This window comes from Macrotis lagotis, chromosome X (genome assembly GCF_037893015.1).
Source record: "Macrotis lagotis isolate mMagLag1 chromosome X, bilby.v1.9.chrom.fasta, whole genome shotgun sequence".
NCBI lineage: Eukaryota > Metazoa > Chordata > Mammalia > Peramelemorphia > Peramelidae > Macrotis > Macrotis lagotis.
The window spans coordinates 698,666,989-698,679,225 of NC_133666.1; the positions used below are offsets into that span (position 1 = coordinate 698,666,989).

Consider the following 12,237-nt stretch of genomic DNA (forward strand, 5'->3'; position numbering starts at 1 on the left):
TCACTCAATTTCCAATTCTTTGCTCCCACAAACAGGGCTGCTATGAAAATTTTTGTACAAGTAATATTGTTACCCTTTTTCATGATCTCTTCAGTGTATAGACCTGGTAGGGGTATTGCTGGGTCAAAGGGTATGCACATCTTCATTGACCTTTAGGCATAATTTCCAGACTGCTCTCCAGAAGGGTTGGAGGAGTTCACAACTCCACCAACAATGCATTAGTGTCCCAGATTTCCCACATCCCTTCCAACATTGAATATTGTCCTTTCTATTCATATTGGTAAATCTGAATGGTGGTGTGAGATGGTACCTCAGGGTTGCTTTAATTTGCATTTCTTTAATCAATAATAATTTAGAGCAATTTTTCATATGACTAAGGATAGCTTTGATATCTTCATCTGTAAATTGTCTTTGCACATTTGTCAATTAGGGAAAGGCTTTTTTTTCCTTAATAAATTTGACTCAGTTCTCTGTATAATTTAGAAACGAGTCCTTTGTCAGGAATACTAGTTGTAAAAATTGTTTCCAGATTTACTACATTTCTTTTGACCTTGGTTACAAGTGGTTTTGTTTGTGCAAAAGTTTTTTTTTTAATTTAATGTAATCAAATTTATCAAATTGTTTTCATAGAGTTTCTGAGTCTGCCTTGGCAGGTACTTCCAAGTATTCTATAATGTCTGAAGTTATTTTAAATATAATTTGTCTTTCTAGCTATTGCTGATGTATCTGGCTAGTAATATGTAGAAATACTGAGGATTTATGAGGGTTTATTTTATAATCTGCAATTTTGCTAAAGTTGCTAATCCTTTCTAATAGGTTCTGATTGTTTTTAGGATTCTCTAGGTATACCATCATGTCATCTGCAAAGAGTGAGAGTTTTGCTTCTTCCTCCCTAATTCTAATTCTTTTGATTTCTTCTACTTCTCTTATTTCTGAAGCTAACATTTCTAGTATAATATTGAATAGTAGTAGTGATAATGGACATCTGTGTTTCATTCCTGATCTTATTGGGAATGCCTCTAGTTTATTCCCATTGCACATAATGCTTATTGATGGTTTCAGATAGATACTGCTTATTATTCTAAGGACCAATCCATTTATTCATACACTCTTTAGTGTTCTTGGTAGGAATGGGTGCTGTATTTTGTTAAAGACTTTTGCAACATCTATTGAGATAATCATATGATTTCTGTTAGGTTTGTTATTGATACATAATATTACACTAAGTTTCCCTAATATTGAACCAACCCTACATTCCTGCTTGGTTTAGTGAATTACCTTAATGTTAACTTGCTATAATCACTTTGCTAAGATTATATTTTGGATTTTTGCATCTATACTCATTAGGGAAATTAGTCTATAATTTTTTTCTCTGTTTAGACTCTTGCTAGTTGAGTTATCAGTACCTTAGTAGTATCATAGAAGGAGTTAAGCAGAGGTCTATTTTTCACCCATTTTTTGAAAGAGTTTATATAGAATTAGAACAAATTGTTCCTTATATGCTTGATAGAATTCACTTGTGAATCCATCTGACTTGGAGATTTTTTTCTTAGGGAGTTCAATGATAACTTGTTGAATTTCTTTTTCTGAGATAGGGTTATTTAGGTATTTAATTTCCTATTTATTTATCCTGGGTAACTTATATTATCATAAATATTCATCCATTTCACTTAGATTATCAAATTTGGGGCATTTAGTTGGGCAAAATAATTCTCAATTATTATTTTTATTTCTTTGTCATTGGTGGTAAATTTACCTTTTTCATTTATATATTAGTAATTTAGTTTTCTTTGTTATTTTTAAATCAAATTATCCAAAGGTTTATCAATTTCATTTTTCTTCATAAAACAAACTCTTGGTATTACTTATTAGTTCAATAGTTTCTTTGTTTTCAATTTTATTAATTTCTGGACTTCTGACCAAGATGGTGGAGAGAAGTCAGGCACTGTGCTAAGGTCTCCTGGTTTTCCCTTAGCACTAATATGAAATGAGTCTCTCTTAGCATAATTTAAATCCACAAAATCCAGAGAAGAACAAAGGACAAAAACATCTACCAACAAGGTCTGTTTCAGGGGAACATGGGTGATGTGGGGACAGAGAATAGAGAGCCAGTGCAGAGGCCATGGGATGAGATCTGGACTAACCTCAGAATAGCCATGGAAGCTTTTGGCTTTGTAATCAGGCAGGAGAGCTCCAGTAAGGTTGGAAGGAGAGATGCAGCATATTGGGTGGGTGATCTCCAGTGCAGTTAGACATCAATCTTGCCACCTGGGTCCATGTTTTCATTGGACTCCCAAAGTTTCAACTTGAACATCCCCCTCAATTCTGGTGAGAGAGAGAGGGACTCTTGCCAGAACAAATATAGTAACAACCTTCCCACCCCCTCCCAGGTTCAGGTGTGGATTGTAGATCTCTCTCAGTACTGAGTGAATAATAAGATTAACTATATAGCCAGAGGGCTCAGTCCACATTGTTCAAGGATAATTCAGAACCTGCTGTTTCCCCCCACACACCCCAGGCTTAGAGAGTGGGCAACAAATTAAGGTTATAGATACTCCAGAGAAAGCTTCTGGCACCCCTAGTGGCTGGCCAACTCGGAGTTCCTAAACCGAGTCAGCAAAGCCTCTAGGGTTTTCAAAATCAAAGGTCTGTGAACCAGCCCCTCCCCAATATGACGTTAGGAAAATGAAGAAAGACCAGGGGAAACAGGGGTCCACTGAAAACTATCTCAAACAAAAAGACACAAACCTAGAGTTAGAAATTCTGAGGAGAATATGTATTGATCTCCAGCTCAGAAAGGCTTCTTAGAAGAGAACAGGAAGGAGTTTTAAAAACCAATTGGAAAAATTGGGAAAAGAAACCCAAGAGAAAATTAATACCTTAAAAAGAAAATTAATAACTGACAATAAGAACATAATTTTCTCAAAACCATAGCTGGCAATTGGTAAACTCCTTCAAAAATAGAATTGACCAATTGAAAAAGGAGGTGCAAAAAAGTAAATGAAGAAAATTCTTCTGTTAAAAATGAAGAATGGAATCTGTGGGAAGTAATGACTTCATGAAATAACAAGAATCGTTAAACAAAACCAAAAAATCAAAAAAAAAAAATAGAAGAAAACGTAAAAGACCTCATTAGCAAAACTACTGACCTAGAGAATAGATCCAGAAGAGACAATTTTAAAGAATTATTGGGCTTCCTGAACATATTGATTGATGATAAAAAAAAAAGACTGCACTCAATATTTTAAGATCATTTGAAGGAAAGTTGCCCTGATATCATGGAACTAGAGGGCAAAATATTTACTGAAATAATACATCAATTCCCTCATGAAAGGGATCCCAAATGAAAGCACCGAGGAAATTTTAGAACTATCAGAAAAAAGAGTAAATTCTACAAACAGTCAAAAAGAAACAGTTTAGAAAACAAGGAAACAGGAAGGATTATATAGGACCAGGTGCATCAACATTAAGGGATTGAAGGAATATGATATTCCCAAGAGCTAGGGAGCTTGAAATGTAGGCAAGAATTCACTATCCTGCAAAACTGGGCCTTCTCTTCCAGGGGAAAAGATGTACATTTAATGAAATAGGAAAGTTCCAACTTTTCTTGATGAAAAGACCAGAGCTAAAAAGAAAATTTGGACTTCAAGCAGAGACTCAAGAGACACATGAAAAGATAAAAAAGGGAAAAGAAAAAAAAATACCATCCAAAAAGATGAAACTGGCTATGTCCCCACCTAGGAGAAAGATTCTCATAACTCTTGAGAATTGTAACTCTAATAGAGAGAATATACTTAGTCAGAAGTAATAGAGAGTTATGACTTGTCTGTGTCTCAGAATTATTTAAAAACAATATCTCCTTAAAAAGGAGGGGACAGTAAAGAGGCAGGAGGATGGAGGAGATTGGATGGGGTAAATCACATTATGTGAAGAGATACAAAGGACCAATTGCAAAAGAGGGGAAGAAGGGAGGAGATGAGAACCACCTGAATCTTTCTCTCATCAAAATTGGCTCAAAGAAGAATTAACATACACATACTCAGTTACAAAACTTATTGTACTTTCAAATATTAAAAGGAAATATGGGGGGGGAAGAGTGAAGTTACAAAAAGGAGGAAGGAAAGGAAGGGACAAAGGGAAAGGGGAAAGATAGGGGATGGGGTGTACATAAAGGGGCAAGCACTCAAAAGGAGGTGGTATTCAGAAGCAAATACTGGGGAATATGGATAAAGTAAAAAGAGAGGAAAAATTGAAACAGGGAAGATAACATGGAGGATGATAAAGTTAGTAGTTATAACTTAACTTTGAATGTTAATGGAATAAACTCTCTCATAAAATGAAAGCGAATAGCAGAGTGGATTAAAAACAAGAATCCTATAATATGTTGCTTACAAAAAACTCATTTGAAGCCTATATATATATATATATATATATATATATATATATATATATATATATATATATATATACATACATACATACATACATACACAGTAAAGGTAAAATTTAGGAGAAGAACATATTTTACTTCAGTTGATTTGAAAAAGGCATGGGTAGAAATCCTTATCTCAGATAAAGCTGTAGCTAAAATAGATTTAATTGAAAGAAATATTTCTATATATGACTAACAAGATACAGCAGGAAGAGCTAGAAAGAGAAATCCCATTCAAAGTAACCTCAGACAATACAAAATACCTGGGAGTCTATTTGCCAAGGCAGACTCAGAAACTTTTTGAAAACAATTATGGAACACTTCTCACACAAATAAAATCGGATTTAAATAACTGGGCAAATATCAACTGCTCATGGATAGGTCAAGCTAATACAATAAAAATGACAATTCTACCTAAACTAAACTACGTGTTTAGTGATCTACCAATGAAAATTTCAAAAAATTACTTTAGTGAGTTAGAAAAAGTGGTAAATAAATTCAAATAGAGAAATAAAAAGTCAAGAATTTCCAGGGTTTCAATGAAAAAAGTACAAAAGAAGGGGGCTTAGCCCTATCTGATCTAAAATTATATAATAAAGCATCAGTCACCAAAACTGTCTGATATTGACTAAGAAATCGAGTAGTGGACCAGTGGAATAGACTAAATGCAATAGCATGAAATGATTATAGTAATTTGCTGTTTGATAAAGCCAGAGACTCCAGGTATTGGGATAAAAACTATCTCTTCAATAAAAACAGCTGGGAAAATTGGAAGTTAGTATGGAAGAAACTTAGATTAAGGCAACACCTCACACCCTATACCAAGATAAGATAAAAAAGGATACAGGATTTAGACATAAAAAGCAATATTATAAGCAAACTAGAAAATCAAGGACTAGTTTACTTGTCAGATCTATGGAAAGTGAAGCAGTTTCTGATTAAGGAACACATGGAGAACATCACTAAAAACAAACTATATAATTTCTATTACATTAAATTAAAAAAGTTTTTCCACAGACAAAAGCACTCTAACCAAGATCAAAAGAAATGTAGTAAACTGGGAAACAATTTTTGCATCTAATATTTCTGACAAAGGACTCATTTCTAAAATATACAGAGAACTAAGCCAATTTTTTAAAAAGCCATTCCCCAATTGACAAATGGTCAAAAGATATGCAAAGGCAATTTACAGATAAGGAGATCAAAGTGATCCATAGTCATAAGAAAAATTGTTCATTACTTATTAAAGAAATGCAAATTAAAGCTTCTCCGAGGTGCTACCTCACACCTCTCAAACTGGCCAATATGACCAGAAAGGAAATTGCTCATTGTTAGAAGGGTTGTGGGAAATCTGAGACACTAATACATTGTTGGTGGAGCTGTAAACTCATCCAACCTTTCTGGAGAGCAGTCTGGAACTATGCCAAAAGGGCAACAAAAATGCATATACCCTTTGATCCTGCAATACCACTACTGGTCTTATACCCTGATGAGATGGTGAAAAAAAATCCACTTGTACAAAACTATCCATTACAGCCCTATTTGTGGTGGCAAAGAATTGGAAATCAAGTAAATGTCCTTCATTTGAGAAATGGCTTAGCAAACTGTTGTATATGTATGTCATGGAACACTATTTTTCTATTAAAAACCAGGAAGGAAGTGAATTCAGGGAAGCCTGGAAAATTTGCACCAACAGATGCAGAGTGAGATGAGCAGAACCAGAAAAGCATTGTACACTCTAACAGCAACACGGGGGTGATGATCAACCTTGATAGACTTACTCATTCCATCAGTGCAACAATCCAGGACAATCTGGGGCTGTCTGCAATGGAGATTACCATCTATATCCAGAGAAAGAGCTGAGGAGTTTGAACAAAGACCAAGGACTAATACCTTTAATTTAGGGAAAAACTGATATTGTTTGATCTTGCTATATCTTTTACTTTATGTTTCTTCCTTAAGAAAATAATATCTCTCTCATCACATTCAATTTAGATTAATGTATACCATGGAAACAACGTAAAGACTGGCAAATTGGCTTCTGTGGGGGATGCGGGATGGAATTAAGATTGGGGAAAAATTGTAAAATTCAAAATAAACAAAATCTTTAAAAATATAATTGAAAGAGATAAAGAAGGAAACTATATTTTCTTAAAAGTTTTCATAGACAGTGAAGCAATTTCAATAGTAAATATGTAGGTACCAAGTAGTATGGCATACAATTCTGAGAAGAGAAGCTTAATGAGTTACAGGAAGACATAAATAGGAAACTCTGATTGGAAATCTCAGCCTTCCTCTCTCAGATTTAGATAAAGCTAACCATAAAATAAACAAGAAGGAATTTAAGGAGGTAAATAGAATGCTAGAAAACTTAGACATGATAGAGCTTTGGAGAAAACTGAATGGAAATTGAAAGGATATACTATTTTTTCCTGCAGTACATGGCACCTACAAAAATAATTGACCATGTACTAGGGCATAAAAACCTTATTACAAAATGCAGAAAAGCAGAAAGAGTGAACATTTTGTTTTCAGATCATAGTGCCATGAAAGAAAGGGCCATGGAGAGACAGATCTAAACATAATTGGAAACTAAATAACACCATTTTAAGGAATGATGGATCAAACAACAAATTATAGACAGAATTAAATTATTTCATCCTTGTTAATGACAGTAAGGAGACCACATACCAAAATTTATGGGGCATAGTCAAGGCAGTTATTAGGGGCTATGTTATATCTTTAACTGCTAATATAAATAAATTAGAGAAAGAAGAAATCAATGAACTAAGAATACAACTAAAAAAATTAGAGAAAGAACAAATCAAAAATGTCAAATTAAATACCAAATAATTTCTAAAAATTAAAGGAGAAATTAATAAAAATTGAAAGCAACAAAATTATTGAACTAATTAATGAAACCAAGAGTTGGTTTTATGAAGAATCAATAAAATTGATAAACCTATGGTTAGTTTAATTAAAAGAAGAAAGAAGAAGACCAAATTACTCAAGGAAGATTTATCCCATGTATGCATGTTTGGTTTAATATCAGGAAAACTGTTAATACAATTAACTATATCAATAAGAAACCTAACAAATCACATGATTATATCAATACATTCTGAAAAGAAGCTTTTGACAAAATACAACATGCATTTCTACTAAAAACACTAGAGAGCATAGGAATAAATGTACTGTTCTTTAGAATAATTAGCAGTATCTATAAGAAGCTATCAACAAGCTTTATATGCAATGGGTATAAGCTAGTGGAATTCCCTATAAGACCAGGGGTGAAACAAGGCTGCCTCTTATAACCACTGCTATTCAATATTGTATTAGAAATGTTAGCTTCAGCAATAAGAGAAGAAAATTTGAAAGAATTTGAATTGGGAAGGAAGAGAGTAACTTTAACAGTTGAAGATATAAAATAAACCATCATAAATCCTCAGTATTTCTTTATATAGTACTAGTAAGATGCAGCAGCAAGCCCTTCCGCCCCTGCCCCCCGCGCGTGTGTCGGTCATGGCCCCACTGCTGCTGCCACTGCTGCTGCGTCCCGCGGCCCGGGCCCTGCGCCCCGCCACCCTCCCGATGCTGTGGCCCGCGCTGGCCGCCGCCACGCGCGCCTTCGCAGGCCTCCTGGGAGAAGTGGCCGGCGGGCCGGGCCCCGCGCGTCCGCGCCTGCTGCAGCCACCCCGGAGCGCGCCCGGGCTCTGTTCGTGCACGTGCGGGGGCCTCCACATCGAAGGAGACAAGGCCTTTGCTGAATTTCTGACAGATGAAATTAAAGAGGAGAGGAAAGTCCAGAAACACAAATCTCTCCCCAAGATGTCCGGAGATTGGGTACTGGATGTACAAAGAACAGAAGCCAAGCTAATCCGGAGATTAGCTGGGAAGAGGATCACAGTCACATATTAACAACAGTATCCCGCCGACCCTTGATGATGAGCCACCAGAGGGACAGAAAGCCCAAGATCAGCAAGAGCCTGAACTTACGTGAACCCCAAACTTTGTGGTGGAAGTTGTGAAGGACAATATCAAGAAGGCCCTTTTCTTGGACTGCCACTATCCAGAGGATGAGGTTGGACAGGAAGAAGAGGATGAGAGTGACATTTTCTCCATCCGAGAAGTGAGTTTTCAACCCACCAATGAATCTGACTGGAAGACACCAACTACACATTGAACACAGATTCCTTGGATTGGGCCCTGTTATGACCACCTGATGGACTTCCTGGCTGACAGAGGGGTGGACAACACATTTGCAGATGAACTCATTGAGCTCAGCACAGCCCTCGAACACCAGGAATACATCAACTTCCTGGAAGATCTGAAAGGCTTTGTCACGTGTCAGTAGGGAGGCTGAGGCAGAAAGACCATGTGGACTTAGAACATCTAGAAGCTATCATGGGAAAGTCAGCTAAAATAATGGCAGACATAAATATCAATTATGTTCCTAACCCACTTTTATTTACTTGCTCTCCTAGTGTTTTGTACACCACCACAGAATAATGAAAATAAAACTGCTTAGACCCTTAAAAAAAGATGCAGCGGCAAGAGCTAGAAACAGAAATCCCATTTAAAATAACTTCAAATAATATAAAGTACTTTGGAATCTACCTGCCAAGGCAGACTCAGAAATGCTATGCACTGTTTGTTCATCCTTGGCTCTCTTCCTTGCTGTCTTTGTCTGTTTGCGTTTGTGTTTGTGTTTGTGTCTGTGTTTCTGTGTGTGAATGTGCGTGTGCTTTTCTCCACATGACTACATAGGTATTCGATCTTGGATGGGGTAAGAGATACAAGTCAATGCTCCCTTCAGATACCGTTGTTACTACTAGTGTCCGTTGTTACTACTAGTGTCCGTTGTTTGTTAGTTACTACTAGTGTCCGTTGTTACTACTAGTGTCCGTTGTTACTACTAGTGTCCGTGGTTTGTTACTTACTACTAGTGTCCATGGTTTGTTACTTACTACTAGTGTCCGAGGTTTGTTACTTACTAGTAGTGTCCGTTGTTTGTTACTTACTACTAGTGTCCGAGGTTTGTTACTTACTAGTAGTGTCCGTGGTTTGTTACTTACTACTAGTGTCCGTGGTTTGTTACTTACTACTAGTGTCCGTGGTTTGTTACTTACTACTAGTGTCCGTGGTTTGTTACTTACTACTAGTGTCCGTGGTTTGTTACTTACTACTAGTGTCCGTGGTTTGTTACTTACTACTAGTGTCCGTTGTTTGTTAGTTACTACTAGTGTCCCTTGTTACTACTAGTGTCCGTTGTTACTACTAGTGTCCGTGGTGTGTTACTTACTACTAGTGTCCGTGGTTTGTTACTTACTACTAGTGTCCGTGGTTTGTTACTTACTACTAGTGTCCGTGGTTTGTTACTTACTACTAGTGTCCGTTGTTAGGCATAAGAAAATTGTGACGCTCAGATTTTGAAAGTTTATTTTTGTATGTTTTTCCATTTCAGGATGAGGACAATATAGTCTATAGCCGTTTAAGTACAGTTGAATGACCTGTCTGAACCACTGGGAGGAACTGATTCCAGCTCACAATGTTTTCAATGGGTCCATTGTTCTGTGGGTTCGAATTACCTTCACTCAGCATCAGACCTTTAAGTCATTCCTTGCTTCTCTAGAATCTAACCAGTTATGGTAACTTTGAGAATAACAGTAGTACACCTGCACACCTGCACATATTTTTTTAAGGGAGAGGAGGTGGGCTTTATGGTTTTCGGCACATGAGTAAGCTTCCCTTGGAAGGCAGGCAGGAAGGGGCTTCATTGGCTGTGACGTGGCAGCAGTCGGGCTATAATAGGGGAGAACCTGAGGCAGAGGCATTCATTTTGCAGAAGCCAGAGGTGTGTTGGGCTAGCGCTTGGCAGTTTTCAGCTCCACCTCGGAGTCTTTTGCAACTGAGCGTTTTTCTACAGGAATCCCCGATTTGGGGGTGGGGCCTGGCGTTTTGTTCCCCCCCCCCTTCAAGAAGCAAGAGGCGAGCCTGCCTGGGGGTGACTCTGTTCCGGAGAAGTATCCCGGGTGCAGCCATCAGCCCGGGTCTGACACTTAGGTGTCCGATTGTCCAGCAGGCGCCCTCGTAGTCTGATTCCGCAGGAGGCTGGGATGCCCAAGGAGAGGAAGGTCGGGGCCCGGAGGAGGCAGGGCCAAGGCCCCTTTTTCCTACAGCCTCTGTAGAATGCAGCCGGAGCCGCGAGGGACAAAAGACGAGCATCTGCCGGGACAGTCGCCAGGATGCCCCAGGGCGTCTCTTCTGCCACCCACCCCAGCTGCTTCCAGTCGGATGCCAGCCAAGTCGCCCGTGCCACGCCTCCTGCCAGTTCCCGCGACTGCAGCCAGCTCGGCCCTATCATCCAGGCCAGATCCTTGACCTGGCACCCCGAAGCTGCTTGCTCCGGAGACCTGAAAGTCGCCTTATCTCACCCTGACCTCTGGCTCCAGTTTCATGCTCAGCAGAACGAAATGATCCTCACCAGGCCAGGCCGGGCCATGTTCCCCATCCTAACATACACAGTCCAGGGGCTGGACCCCGCGGCCCACTACCAGCTCAAGGTAGACTTCCAACCCAGCGATCCCCATCACTGGCGTTTCCACGAGGGTCAATGGGCTCCCTATCAAGTGGAAGAGGACTCGCCCCCAGGGGGTCAGTTCTATATCCACCCTGACTCGCCCAACACCGGGGCACACTGGATGAAGAAGGACATCTCCTTCAAGAAACTCAAACTGACAAACGCCAAATCCACTTCCAGGAATGCCAACTGGCCCATCTTACTGAAGTCTCACCGCAAATACCAGCCCAGGCTTCAACTGGAAGAACTGAAGGCTGGACACCAGGCCTCCCTGCCTTCCGGCTCCTCAGCCTCCTCCTCTACCCACATTTTCATCTTCCCAAACAGAGTTTATTGCGGTCACTGCATATAACAATGTGGAGATCATTCGCCTCAAATTCAACAAAAATCCCTTTGCTATGGCCTTTCGAAAAGGCCCCTTGGGCGAAGGGATCTTGAACAACGGTCCCCCCCTTGGAGAAGACAGTGCCAGGAGCTCTCCGGAAGCTGCTTCTCTGGTCAGTGGCCATGCCCCCGGAGGCAAAGAGGTTGCTGCCCAAGTCAAGGAAAGGGTTTTCCCTAGTCCGTCCCAGCTGAGCCCCATCCCACAGACCCCCTTGCAGCAGAACTGCACATCCACTCCTGGCTGGAGCAGTAGGAGCATTGTGACCCCGGGCCACACTGCCATGAGCCCATGCATCCTACCTTCTGCTTCGCCACCTACCGTGAATTTTATCACCACACCAGAAGCCCTGGTCTCACTAGGGGTGGACCCGATGGCCCACTCTGACAGCTCCCAGATGAGCAATATAGACTGGCTCCGATCTGGGCACCTAAAGCCTAATGAAGATGACACGGAAGCCCAAGATGAGCAATGGCTAGACACGGAAAACTCGACTGATCTGACCAAGTCACACTGTGCTCATTCGATAGTGGGTCATCCAAGAAGAGACGGTTGTCTCCCAAGGATTCAGACAGGGACTTTCTTGATGGAAACGAGGGAGCAACAGGCCTGCTGTCCCACAGTCCAAGGATTCAGCACCAACATTACCCCTGAGGGCGCTTCTGCAATCCCGAGTCAGCAACTGTGGCCAAGACCGACTCTGGCCCAAGACAAGAGAAACGAGCTCTCCGTTCCCTGGCAGGAATTCCGGGACCCAGGATCACCTGTGTTGGCAACCTTGGACTCTATTCAGAGAGAAAAATCCTGGAAGATGCATTCTCCGCAAAAATATCCTCAGCATGA

General features: G+C 39.8%; 1 pseudogene; it reads left to right on the forward strand.

Moving 5' to 3' along the window:
* Window positions 1-7,954: 7,954 nt before the first annotated feature.
* Window positions 7,955-8,786, forward strand: LOC141497161 (complement component 1 Q subcomponent-binding protein, mitochondrial pseudogene; annotated as a pseudogene).
* The last annotated feature ends 3,451 nt before the right edge of the window (window positions 8,787-12,237 follow it).